Source organism: Vipera ursinii, assembly GCF_947247035.1.
Source record: "Vipera ursinii genome assembly, chromosome: 2".
Taxonomy (NCBI): Eukaryota; Metazoa; Chordata; class Lepidosauria; order Squamata; family Viperidae; genus Vipera; species Vipera ursinii.
In genome coordinates, this window is record NC_139513.1 from 201,541,824 (window position 1) to 201,554,772 (window position 12,949).

The following is a 12,949-nucleotide window of genomic DNA, read 5'->3' on the forward strand; positions in this document are numbered from 1 at the left end:
ATGAGGCTAGAGCAGGGGGTCTCCAAACACAGCAACTTTAAGACTTGTGGACTTCAACTCCCAGAAATTGTGGGTTACAATATGAGTAGCCATATACGTATGTCTTCTAAAGTAAACATAAATAAGTAAAACAGATATATCTAACACTAGTTTATACCGCCACTGTCACTATACCTCTTCATAACGTTCTATCCATGCAAACCATATTTACTCTATCATGTCCATATACTCTGCCCGGAGTCAATGGGCGTGAGCTGGGTAACTATATAAATTTGTTTGTTCAATAAACAAAATAATAAATATTCCTCACACATTGTCTTGTGCTCTTTAATTTCTTGCCTCTTTCTTTTTGGGGGTCTCAACAGTCACATCTAAGAACAATTCATTTGCTTTTATTCTTCTTCTCAATTTATTCAACCTTCCTTCACATACTCTGATTCATTATCTTTGTGTCACCAACCTAGCAATGTGTTTTTTTCATATTAGTTGTTTAATTTTTATATTAAATCACATTCATTCTTCTTGTTTTATGATACCCAGTTCTTGTGTAATATTCCAAGTGAATTTGAGCATCTTTTATGTTTCTCTTAATATACCCTAACTCAAATCTTTTTCATACCACAAACTGGGCAGAATCGTGCTATCTAGCCATTTTCATTTCTTTGCACAAATATTCATTTCTTGTAATAAATGGCATTCAACACTTATCAGCATTTGCAAATCCTAATAATTCTCCATTGCAAGTTCATTTTAAATAAATGTTGAACCAATGTACATAGATGTATTTACTTTCTCTAGATTTTTTTATTTTGTATACCGGTACTTTCCGAATGTCCCCATTTTTTCCTATCAAATATAACACTCTTAGTATTTGACACATTAATATTAAGATTCATGCTCCTCCTTGCATCACACAATCTATACAGCATTTGCTACAAATCATCTGGTTACTCAGCCAATACCACAACATCATCTGCATTCAAAAATACATATACAACATACTTCTAATCACCATTCTTTATACATTCACCCAAAAAATAGATTAAATGTCAAAGGGACATCACCAATAAGCATTCCATTTATTGTCATGCGCCTTAACTTCCATCATACACCAATGTTAGCCTTATCAGCAACCGTCTTCACATCAATATTGAACCAAACAATTCCATTATTTAAGCCTAGTCACTTAATTGTATGATTTTTCTAAATCAGGAAATAAAGGGTAGTCCTAGTTTGTCACACATGTGTGCTAAAGAACAAAAACATGCTGCCCAGCATAAAGCCATACTGCATTTCCCAAATTTTCTCTTTTGTCACCTCTTTGTCCCCATGTTCTGCCTAACACCTTCCCAGACACAATTAAGAAACTAATCCCACACTTCCACCTTTCTCTCTGTATTTGGGAAGAATAACTATATTCTTCCAATCATCAAACATGGATTTATTAAGCAAATACACATTTAACAAGTTGCAAGCCCATCACACAAGCAAACCATATCCATATTTTAACATTTCTTCAGTTACACCATCTAAACCTGTAGCCTCACTAGATTTTAACATTCTCGCAGCACTGATGAGTTTGTTTTCATCAACGTATTTTAGACATAAGGATTTATACCATTTCCTTTGATATCTCACCATCATTACCATCTCTAAAATACTTATTCCATTATCCCTTCGCTTCTGTTTCATGAGTTGTTTTTTTTTTTTTTTTGCATTTTTTAAAAATTTCTGTTCATGCTGTTGGAAACTCCTTCAGTCCTCTTTATCCACTTACAAAATTTCTTATTTTGGGGGAGGGGGATGAGAAGGTTGCATAATACACAACACACTAAGTGGGGGGGGGAGTCATCCCAGGAAATCTTGGTTAAGGGATATCACCTTAATCTAATTTTATTCAAATTAGAATCCCAATTGTCCTCCCTTCTGCATTATTTGTTGCATTCTCTTTGTCCCTAGTTGAGAGTTTCAGCTCTGACTACCCACAACAGACAAAAGAATTACAGAATTCATGACCTTACGGGATAACTAGTCTAACCTGGATGAATTTCCTGATGGTAAAGCTGCCTCCCTAGAAGAATAGTGGACTTCCCTCTCTGGAGATTTTCAAATAAGAGGATTAGATGGCAGGAAATCTACTTTTTAAAAAAATTTCAACCTGTTGATCTTCAACCAGCTTTAAGTTTCAATGTGAGCTTGCTTTCTCTTGCACATAACAGACTTCTACCCTTCTCTTCTGCAAACTAAAGAATCCCAGTTCTTTTAAGTGTTTCTCTTAGAGGTTGGTTTGCTATATCTCTGATCACCCTGATAACTCTCCAGTGGATCTGCTTCAATGTCCTCATGTTTCTTTTCAAGTGTGTACACTGATATGGAAATTATATTATTCTGAGTTTGGTCTAACTAGTACAGAATAAAATGGAAAAATGATTTCCCAAGTTCTAGATGCAGTACTTGTGTTAATGCAACCCAATATTTCACTGGCCTTTCTAGCTGCTCTATCACATTTCTTGCTCCTGTTCAGCCGGTGGTCTTCTGGTAGGACTGTATAAATTTTCCAGAAAGATATGCATATGTTGGGAGCAGCTTCTGAAGTTTAAGCTATACAAGTTTGGAAAAATATACAACTGGTTTAATGATTTGAAAAGAGGTACTTTGTGTACACGCCATAAATACTATTAGCTCTTTCTTATGTATACTGCCGTAAGCTTTATCTCATTTATTTTATAGCTAGCCTTTTCCTATTCCTACAGCATGAAAAATTGATCTTTGTTCGTAACATGTAAAGTCTGAGTAGTTGGTATATAATTTAATACAATATGCATATTTTTAAAAACCAACATTTCCCCAATAATTCTGCTAACATTTGTATAGTTTTACTCCAAAAACAGTATAAGGAAGAAAATGACACTATGTGAGTTAAAGTGCCTTCAAATTTCTTGCAAAGCCAACACAAATAATCATAAATCCCTCCCTTATGAAACAGTTTAGATGATATCCAATAAATACAAAAACATTTTTGGGTAGATTAATTTTCACTTTTAAGTTACAAGACATAAATTTATAATTCTTCAAAACTTGAGGCCACTGGTTTGAAATGGCCAGAACTTCCAGTTCTTGATTCCTTTAAGTTTTCAATTAAATTAATTTAACTTAATTTCTTTTAAAATTTAATTAACTCCTTTAATGGCATTTAATTTTTGAAAAAAGAAGAAAGTTAGCTTTATATAAGCATAGGAGAATTGGAGACATCCCTGATATTGTGTAAGCCCTGCTTTTGTCAGATGAATCCTGACAAAACATTGGTCTTGGCACTAAAGAAAGCAGAAACTCAGATTTAATAACGGGCCTTATTCCTTTCCTACCATAGCTATTCCATCAAGAAAAATAATTTTGAACAAAGTGCCTTTAGCCATTATTAATGATACAGAAGATTAAACAAACTTGCCAAAATAAACAGCTAGTCTTATTTTTACGTGGATTTTTTTTTAAAAGAAAACCACATCATTTATAAAGCAAAATAATATTTCTGTCAGGGATGATTTCTGGTCAAGTACCTTAAAACTTAGTGCATTTGTGTTCATGCAGAGTAATCATGCTGTTTTGGACTTATTGTTCATTCCCTTTCAAGAACTTCCGATTTCAGCAGTTGTTAATTAGGGTCCATAGCACTCCATAGTTAATTAACTTCAGCATTTGTTAATTAGATTCCCTAGCATTCTCTGAAAAGAATGATGTAAAATTTTGTCCACTGTAAATGAGAGTTTTAAAATGCATTATTGATAAATAAATTAGCAAAGCTATTATAGATTAACAAAACTGCTTACGATAATTATAGCTTGAAAAAAATAGCTACCCTGTTCCTGTCTTAAAAGTATATTTTGGACTAATCACAAATCAGATTCTTCCATTGCACCCATGATTTGCATGGCCAGAGCATGGCCAGTGGAAAGGAAGAATCCTCTGGTACCCAGGAAGATTGCTAATGAAAGAATTAAAGTCCCAACATCACCAACATTAAGAGGTTTGAGTAGAATACCGTACAGTATAGACAGACAGACACAAACACACATTTCCTGTCTGTCTGTCTATTTATCCTAAACAGCATGCAGCCAGATTGGCAATAATATACCAATAGAAATTACCACCTGATTATACATAACACTGGTTTATACCACACAGTACTCTCTAGATCTCTAAACCTTTGTAGTTTCACTAGGGGTTTTTAGTTTAGAAAGGAGGTGATATGATTGAGAGGCACATAATTATGCACGGTTTGGATAAAATGGACAAGAATTATTGCCCTTCCCACAATATTGGAATTGGAGGTCATCCAATTTAAACTGCATCCTGGAAGAATCAGAATAAACAAAGGATTTCTTTTTGCAGACTGCTTAATTAAACTCTGGAATTTGATGTGATGTTAGTTACCAAAAAAGTGTTGGATGAATTCATGGAAGTCATGTGTATCAATGGCTATTAGCTTTGATGGCAGTGTGACTGCCTCTGAAGGCCATCTGCAGGGACATTAGTGGGCTTCCTTATGTAGTTGGTTGGCCTCTGAGATAACAGACTGCTGGACCAGATGGGCCAGAGGACCAATCCAATAGAATACTGCTTATATTTGTATATTTTAACCTGGGTGAATATAACAGAATTACTGCATATACTAGGTCCAAACAAGGAAACCATATTATGGCTTAATATGATGACTTCATTCAAACAACATAGTAAGAGAATATAGAGTTGTTACAAATGTAGACTCAGATATGATCCAAGCCCAGGTCCTTTTTGAAGTTCAGTTGGGGCTTGAAAAATCATTTCTTTCTTTTGAAAAAGCTCAATCCAGGTTTTTGAGATCAATTTTTCAAGTACCTCGCTGTGTTCCAAATATGGTGCTTTGCTGTGAAGCTGGCCTACTTAAAATCAAAATTCCTGCCTGGATTTTCATTTACTCCCATTGGCTTAATCTCTCCTTTTTTTCAGCCAGATTTGCCCCTCTAATTATAACCAATAGCTTTTAGACTTCCTGGTGCTGGGCAATACACGCCAAAGTGTAATTTTATTGCTTTTCATGGCCACTGATGGGCTATGAACACACACTAGCTTGTCTGAAACAGTGGGCTTTAGAGCTTCAAGCAAAGTTTCTAGTTCTATTCGAGAAACATCTTCCTAAGTCTGTACAGCTTCTCTAACAAGCCAGATGTCTTAATTGCGAAAGTATTCCAAAATATTGAGGACTTTATTCTTGGTCAGACTCAATGCCCTTCCTGAAAGGAGATACTGAAAGATCCCCTTTGAACACAGACTGTGTCTAGGTGGTAGAGGAATAATTAAAACAATGGAATTATATATTGTCCCCTCAATACAGACACTTGGCAGAAATTATCATTTCCATTCCTTACAAAAACATTATTGAGACTTGTTTTATAACTGTAATCAATCGGTTTTACTTCTTTGACAACAACTTAGTATCGTTCTATAGTTTGCACATTACATTACAGTGTTTCTTCTAATCTTTTTTTAGATATTTTAGAACAACACTATTTCCTTTTTTTATCCTAAATAATTGTGATTTTCTTGTTTTATTTGCTGTTCAATGACTGAATATATATATATATATATATATATATATATATATATATATATATATATATATATATATATATATATATATATATATATATATATATATATATATATATGTTTTCTGAGGTTTTCGCGGGTGCCTGTATGTGGATCCTTGGTTTTTCGGGTTTTTCCCCGCGTAGAACTAAAGGTGTAGGCGCAACGTTTCGACGGAATCCCATCCGTCATCATCAGGCTTTAGCTTCCTTCTTCTGGGAGAAGCATGTGGCTGTTTGTTCCTCTTTTTTACTCATGATAACATCACATGACATCACCACCACACAACCATTCAAAAAGCAAATCCGAACCCACAATGATAAAGACACACAACCACAAAACAAAAACCTAACTACAGCTGCAACATCAGCCACTTTAAACCCCTCCAAACCACACAATAAGCAAACTGACACCCACTATAAAAACATGGCACCACCACAAACACGAAGCCGAACAAAAGCAGCACAACTCACCAGCTCAGGTCTGGAGCTGGCAGCTGAGACCAGCCCATCCACTCAGAACACCCCCCCCACCCAATCAGAACACACCCACCATTCAAAACACACTCCCACCCAATCAGAACACATTTGGTCCCCTACCCAATCAGAGCACACCTTCACAGAACACACCCCCTCTGGCAGTTTAAAAAAAGAGGAACAAACAGCCACATGCTTCTCCCAGAAGAAGGAAGCTAAAGCCTGATGATGACGGATGGGATTCCGTCGAAACGTTGCGCCTACACCTTTAGTTCTACGCGGGGAAAAACCCGAAAAACCAAGGATCCATATATATATATATATATATATATATATATATATATATATATATATATATATATATATATATATATATATATATATATATATATATATATATATATATATATATATATAATTTAATTTATTGAGATTTATATACCGCCCTTCTCCCAAGGGGACTCAGGGCGGTTATATATATATATATATAGTCCTATACTCTACCCAACCACATTTTAACTTAGTCTGTTTGCTTATTTTAATTATTAGATTTATGTGCCTCCCATCTTATCTAGAGGCATCTCTGAACAGCCTACAAACATCTATCTTGCATACCCAGCTACAGATCTCAGTGCATGTGAATTTGATGCTCTCATATGTGTTTCATCATCTTATATTAAGAATAGGGCACTAGGCTAGAAAGCCAGAGATCACAAGTTCAAGTCCTGCCTTAGCTATGAAAGCCATCTGGGTGACTTTGGGCCAGTCACTCTCTCTCTCAGCTCAACCTCTCAGAGTTGTTGTTATTGTTGTAAATAGGAGGAGGAACTTGTGGTGGATAAGTTTGCTGCCTTGAGTTATTTGTAAAAATAATAAACCTAGGATACAAATAAGTAAAATAAAACAAATAAATCTGAAAGACCTGCAGTCGGTATCAGAATGTATGAAACTGTCACAAAAGACAGACTTTTTCCACACACGTGTGAAATTTTTTTCTCCCCAAACATAAGCATACCCTCAGCATCCTATCTGAGAACTGCAGAGCACCCCAAAACTGTCCTGCTGAAATGTGATAGCAAATGTGCCTGTATTGGCCAATGATTTTTTCTCCATTTCTTGTTAAAGGGCAAAGGGGTGCCTTAAACTTTTTAAATCCACTTCTTCTAAAAAGAACAAATATAGGTTTGCCTATCCCAGTTTCACGATGTTACTCTGCACCAAGCTGGTCGTCTGTAAAAAGTCAAATGTAAGTGTAGCCATTGGTGTTGAACTCTTTAAATGTAGATCAATGTGGTTAGAACAACAGTATAGTCCTTCTCCAACCTAATATGCTCCAGTTTGTCTGAAATGATAGAGGGCCTCCTGCTTGAACAGGGAGTTGAACTAGAAGACCTCATAGGTTCCTTCCAACTCTATTGTTTTATGTTCAGTTGCATTAGATGTCAACTCTCCTATTTCCCAACAGTTATGGAGAGAATGGATTTAGGAATACCTAGTTTATTTCAGTAGACCAAGCATGTATTTCATATACAACAAATAGGCAGAAAGAATTAAATGAAACCTCCAGCATTCACACATAAAGATAAAGCAAGTGGATAGATTCTGTTGTGATTCAGGGTCAGCCTGTGAGTTTGGCAGTTGGGTCGGACGACTCAGAGGAGGAGGGGGGTGTTGAAGACCTTGCTGAGGGGGTTGAAGATCTTGCTGATGATAGCCCTCAGGCAGGCCCCTCCCACTTGGTCACCATGGAGACCCAGCTGTGTGAGCCTGACAGTGTGGATGAAGATGACCCACAGCTGGCCCTGTTCAAGGACGCCCGACGCAGGAGGCAGTCAAGTAGGAGTAAACAGAGGAAGGCTGTGGGGCTTCTCGGAAGGAGGCAGAGAGAGGCCACGCCCTGAACTCTTTATAAAGGGAATGTGTGGGGAGGGCTGGTTTGCTGAAAGCAACCGCTCAGATAGTGTTTCAAAGCTCCTGTATCTTGGTTCGTGTCTTGTTTGTTTTTTGTAGTAATAAATTTGGCAGACGTAATTCCAGCCTCTTGCCGTTTGTAAAGGGGTTGCCTTTTCTGCAGGGCCGGTAGCAGGCTGGTACAGAACAGATTCATGCTTTCTGTTAAGCCAAAAACCATCCAGTGACATTATAGCTTATTGTTATTGCAATATAAGTAACATTTGAGTATCAAATGCTGGGTATAAATATTGCCTCCATTAGTGGCCAGCTTGTAATCTTCTCGCTGTTGTTATTACAAGGAGGAAGATTCTACCAAGCAGGCCAATTTTTATTTTCTCCCTATTCTCCAGTCTTCTTAAATCTGTTCGGATTTACATAGTTTTTTTGGGGGAAAGTCTTTAAGACACATTGCCTCATCTCCTTTCAATTTTATTGACCCATAAATAAACATAAGCTTTCTTTAGGCATCTTGGTCATTAATGAAACTTCATCCTAATGCAGGGAAGTATTGCATTCCAACGAAGTTTTATTTGATGTATTTGACACAGTTCATGAGTGATATTTAAAATGTTGCTTTCATATTATGGTCAATTGGCTTGAAATAAATTCCTGTATTTGGCCGAAGCGTAATTCTTAAGCCTATGCTTTTCTCAATCTGATAAGTGGCTGACTGCTTCTCAAAATCCTCTCCCTCCCACTGATTCTTTCCCACTGCAGCCCCTTTAATGACAAAACCTTCCGTTCTGTTTATTGCTGATAACAGCTGATGTTGTCATGTGAAGCAAAATACACAATGTTCAAATTGAAGCCATTGAGCCTTTGGCATAGGCGGGCATCCTGACATCATACTCTTAATGAGAAGGAAGGAAAAATACACGAGTTGTGGTTATTTTTAGAGAACAAGATGGTAAAGTAAATTACTTCAGGCTTAAACATTCTGTTCTTTGTGTTAAAATGTTTCATCTTATTGAAGCTGCAATCACTTTTCTCCCAATCCCTCTAATTTGCTTGCTGATGTTTATTGCTTTAGGTCTTTGCTTCTTTAATTTCCTAGCTTATATTTCCTTCCATTCCTCCCCGCCCCATTACTTAATCTTGAATTTAGAAAGCAAAATCTATTAGGTGTTATATTTTTTGGCATTCTTTTTCCTAGATGCAGAGTTCCAGGGGTACGTTACTGAAGTGTTTGAAATTCAGAGGAAATCTACTACAGTACTCCATAAAAATTAATACAGGTAGTCCTCAATTTACAACGGTTTATTTAGTGACCATTCAAAGTTACAGCAGCTCTGAAAAAGTGACTTATGACTGTTTTTCACACGACCGTTGCAGAATCCCCTTGGTCAGGGGTTGGCAACCTCGGATCTTTTCTGACTCATGGACTTCAACTCCCAGAATTCCTGAGTCAGCATAGCTGACTCAGGAATTCTGGGAGTTGAAGTCCATGAGTCCTAAAAGAGCCGAGGTTGCCTACCCCTGCCCTTGGTCATGCAATCAAAATTCAGATACTTGGCAACTGACTCATATCTATGACTGTTGCAGTGTCCCAGGGTCATGCGATCTGCTCTTGTGACCTTCTGGCAAGCAAAGTCTTGGTGGAGCAGTGGGCTAATGCCTCCTTAAGTAACACCAGCTGCCTGCAATTAGTGCAGGTTCGAGTCCCACCAGGCTCAAGGTTGACTCAGCCTTCCATCCTTCCGAGGTAGGTAAAATGAGGACCCAGATTGTAGGGGGCAATAAGCTGACTTTGTAATAATGCCGCTTGGGGTGTGTGTGAAAGCCCTAACAAGCAGGCATATACATAGAATGAAGGCTACTGCTAAGCTTGTAAGCTGCCCTGAGTCTTCGGAGAAGGGCGGGATATAAATGGAATTTAAAAAAAAAGTCAGATTCACTCAACCATATTATTAACAACTGCAGTGATTCACTTAACAGCTGTGGCAAGAAAGGGCATAAAATGGGGCAAACCTCACCTAACATATGTCTTATTTACCAGTGAAAATGTTGGGCTTAGTTGTGGTTGGGAGGACTACCTGTATTGTAAACCTATATGGTTTTTATGTAGCAATAAATGCTGCTATGTTAAATAAAGTTTACTTCAGGATAAACATTCAATACTGCTATACAGAATATGAGAATCTCCATAGACAGATCAAGGGTCCCCAACCCCTGGTCTGCATGCCAGCAACCGCTCTGCACAAAGAAGCAAAGCCCCATCCACGGGATGCAGGCAGCACACAAAACCACACGCTCTCCAGTCCACGGAAAAACCTCTCTCCGTGGAACTGGTCCCTGGTTGAGGACCTCTGGGTTAGTTTGATATTCAGGGATATACTGAATGACACACTGAAATCAGTGGGACAAATTAGACAGGCTGACCGATTTGAGTCACATTGGCGGTAATGGGTCCATTCTAAACGTTCTGCACTAGTGACCCTTAATGAAACCCAGCCATTCATGATAGAGCAGGTTGCCAGCACAGTGATACATTGCCCTGATTCTCTTGGCTGTTTCCTGTGGGGTTTTTTTTTTGCAGCTGCTGGGTGCTTTGTGGTATGGAAAAGAGTGGGATAATGCCATGGAAATTCATAAATCATAAATCAAGGCCTTAAAATGAGACAAGGTCAGTGTCATGGGGACAGGTGGTAAAATTGGGATTAGGATTGTTAGGCCATTCCACTGATGCTGTTGAGAAAGGAGTCTAAGTATAAGTAGTATTATATACAGTACAAAAAGAGACAGAAAAAGAATGGTAAGTGAATTCTGTTCATTCTCTGAAGATTTCCCCTCCGTCAATATCTTCCTGCAGCTCTATCACTGTCCCCTGCCCCTAAAATTCTGTTTTGGAGAGCTTTGGAAAAGCATTTGAGACTTTGCAGTAAGAAGTTATTTAGTTTTTTTTCCATTCACTGCTGAATTCATTTCTATTAACAATAATGAAAGAATTGCATTGTATTTTCATCCAAAAGGCATATCTATCTACATACTACTAAAACTCTTATGTGTCCAAAATCTTGGAGCCATGACTCCTGGGGGAATGAGATTTGGGGAAGTTGGGGTTGCTTCAGTGCTACCAGCTGGGATCAGATGATCACCATTTTCAACATTCCGTCATAGTTTCCCAGTCAGACACATAATCCCTTCGCTTGCTCGCCTACCCTGCAGGGGAGAAAAGCTAAGCAAAGGAAAGCGAATGGAAGAAGATTCCTGATTCTCCTTGCTAGCCTTCCACAAGGCAATTCAGTGGGGAAGCCAGCAGGAAGTCACAAATTGCACCCACTCCCAGTGATCATTCTGTTTTTCAGTTTAGGTAAGGAAATATCTGAAACAATAACCCAATAGGGCACGAGTTGACTAATACTAATATCGGATTTGATAATATAAGCAACATTTTTCAGTATTTCCAAATGACCTTATAAAAGGTTATGTTTAAACAAGCTGGAATATTTCATCAATGTAGATGGCATTTTTTTATTCATTACCACTTTTAAGACAATAGCCTTTTCTAGTGGTATACATGATGTTCTCATTTTTTGTATTGTTTCCAAATATGTAGCAACAACATTGCACAATTCTGGTCTTCCAGAAACATTTAACAATTAGACTTGAATTATGGCACACTTTCAAAAGAAAATAATTGCACTGTTGCTTTTCAAGTAAAAGATCATTGGACTAAAAGATCTGGACAGAAACCCTTGTTCTGTAATTTCTCAGACATAAAATTGGCTGGAATTCTATGTACACACACACACACACACACATATGGGACGCGGTGGCTCAGTGGGTTAGGATGCTAAGCTTGTTGATCAGAAGATCAGCAGTTTGGTGGGTCGAATCCCGAGTGCCGTGTAACAGAGTGAGCACCTGTTACTCGTCCCAGCTTCTGCCAACCTAGCAGTTCGAAAGCACATAAAAATGCAAGTAGAAAAATAGGGACCACTATGGTGGGAAGGTAACAGCGTTCCATGCGCTTTTGGCATCTAGTCATGCGAGCCACATGACCACAGAGACATCCTCAGACAAACGCTGGCTCTTTGGCTTTGAAACGGAGATGAGCACCGGCCCCTAGAGTTGGAAACAACTAGCACGCATGTGTGGGGGAACCTTTACCTTTATATATATATATAATTTGGATTTGGATTGCCAACAAAGAGTTAAAAGGAGACTGGTATACAGGCAAAAGTTTTCTTCCCGTATTTGGGCCGACCGGGTACATCGGGAAAAACACTTTATATATATACATATATACATACCATTATACCATCACACATTTATATACATACCATTATACCACTTATACCATTACACATATATACATACATATACAGTATACACATACATACATATACATATATGAGAGAGAGAGAGAGAGAGAGAGAAGCAGAGAGAGACACAGAGACAGAGACACTACAGTAGTCACTTTTTAAATATGCAACATTATGCAAAGCACAGAAAAGTAGGATAAGTTGTGAGGTAAAAAAAAAATAAAGAAAAGAGATATAAGAAAAGAAAAAGAAATCTAACTAAATGCAGATTATACCAACATCATTTACTATTTGCCTTCATCTCTTTCTAAATTGGCATAGATAGATTCTACCCTACATAAATTCATACATATTCAAAATATTTTTATTTACATTTCTCATTTCTTTCTCAAGAAGTTAATCTAGCCATAACTTTGTCCTCTCTTTACACTTCTCATTCACTTCTCATTCACTCTTCCTTCATTACCTCCTGCGGCTGGTTTTCCGTTATGCCACCCCCCGCCGCTGGGCTGCGGAACCGACCAGGTGGTTCCGCCCCAGGCACCTAATGGACCCGGAACGGTTCCAGAGGGTGCTTGGGCCTATACCCATCACCCTTACCCACAGCCCAGTTGATGTTCTGGTGGATGC